Source organism: Mus caroli, unplaced genomic scaffold (genome assembly GCF_978045245.1).
Source record: "Mus caroli unplaced genomic scaffold, Mus_caroli_1 scaffold_8, whole genome shotgun sequence".
NCBI lineage: Eukaryota > Metazoa > Chordata > Mammalia > Rodentia > Muridae > Mus > Mus caroli.
The window spans coordinates 99,193,991-99,195,731 of NW_028227263.1; the positions used below are offsets into that span (position 1 = coordinate 99,193,991).

The 1,741-nt window shown below is 40.9% G+C and overlaps 1 pseudogene; it reads right to left on the reverse strand.

Moving 5' to 3' along the window:
- Nucleotides 1–207: 207 nt before the first annotated feature.
- Nucleotides 208–1,348, reverse strand: LOC110288531 (mas-related G protein-coupled receptor member B4-like; annotated as a pseudogene).
- Nucleotides 1,349–1,741: the final 393 nt, after the last annotated feature.

The following is a 1,741-nucleotide window of genomic DNA, read 5'->3' on the forward strand; positions in this document are numbered from 1 at the left end:
GACACTTCTTGCACTACCTTGATCCTTTTCCTGAGGGGGGCATTTGTTCCCACTGAGAGCTGTTCTGACCCCAAGTGATTACAAGGGTTACATCACAAGGGGATGCAGTGAGGACCACATAAGGCAGCTTGATGGTGTTGCAGTCAATTTCTGTGTAACAAGCCCCATTTCTCCTAATTTGAATAAAATGACTATTTTCTCTACCAATTAAACAAAATTGTGAAAATTGCCTACATAGATAAAATCAAAATTGACTCTCAGAGAAACTGTCTGATCAAGGACTCTTTCAAAGCCTGCACTAGACTCTTTCCAGTTCCCTAGCCTTTGTGAAGGACCCCTCTCTCCTCTCTCTTCCTCACGACTGTCCTGTATGACTCTCTACAGAAGTTGTTTCAGACTCTGACATTGCAACCTGCCATGCCTAACAGAGCCACGAAAAAAGTAAGTGATGGGATTGACACAGCTGTTAACACAGGACAGGAATGCTATCACTTCAAAAACATTGTAAGAGAACATGCTATGTAAGTCCATAAACATTGTCAAGAGGAATGTGTAGATCCCAATGGGCAGACCAAAGAATATGAAGACCATCAATATGATAGCAATGGTCACATAGAACCTGGTCACAGGAATCCTGTGTGATCCACAGAACATTTGACAAACAGGGCCAGACTAGACACAAAAGGAACCACAGATAATACTATTATCAAAGCAGTAGTGATATAGTGACATGTAATATAGAAATTGTGTTCATAATAACTTAACAGAAAGCCACAGCCTTATGCAAACAGAAGGATAAACAGTATAGAGAAAACCCAGAGCAGAGCACACATGACAGCTGATGTGTGTCTTGGTCTTCAGCAGTGATACCAGAAGGGACACATAACAGATAGGCAGCGCTCAGCACTGATGGTTGCAGTCATACACAAACCTGCAAGTTAAGCAATCATAAATCCTCTGAGGATAAGACAATAGTAGATCATATGTATCTTAAGGAAACACTGCAGGGAATGTACAAACTGTGTGCAAAGTTGCAAGAAATCAGCACCAGACAGGTTTAGGACATAGACAGAGAAGGCATTCCTATGCAGGTGGAAGGCTAGAAGCCATAGCACTATGGCATTTCCTGCCAGGCCAAGCACAGCGATGATGACAGTAAGAAAATTGAATGTGGTAAAACAGGATAAATTTTGAGTGCATTAACTTCCATTGACTTCTGTGTTGTTAATGTTTCATTCCAGGGGGTTGGATCCATGCTTAGGAATTTTCCATTGGTTTTCCTGAAAAGAAATAGAGATATGAATCTAGGGTACTCTTTGTCGGGACTATGTGACTATGTAGGAATGTATGGCACAGGTACATAAGGAGGGAGAAACAGGATCACAGGGATTAAGTAATTTACCAACATTCCAAAAATGCCAGACATTTTTTGAAATCCAGTTTGTACTATTCAGTCTAACTGCAGACAAGTATGATATAAGGTAGTTGATGGTCTCAGTACGGTTGCTAGGCATTTATTTCAGGTTATGTGAGGAAGAGACAGAACTCTGAAACCAACATTCTTTCTGTTTTAGGGCTGATATTTCTTCTCAGGTGTAGGAAAAAGGAAGTTGTTGGTGAAAGCCATATCTTCCCTCAGTCACTGGGAGGAATCTATCAAACAGGCAAAATGGAATCATGAATGAGAGTCATGAATGTGAATCATGAAGCTAATGTTACTTGCTATGAAGACCTGTAGGGG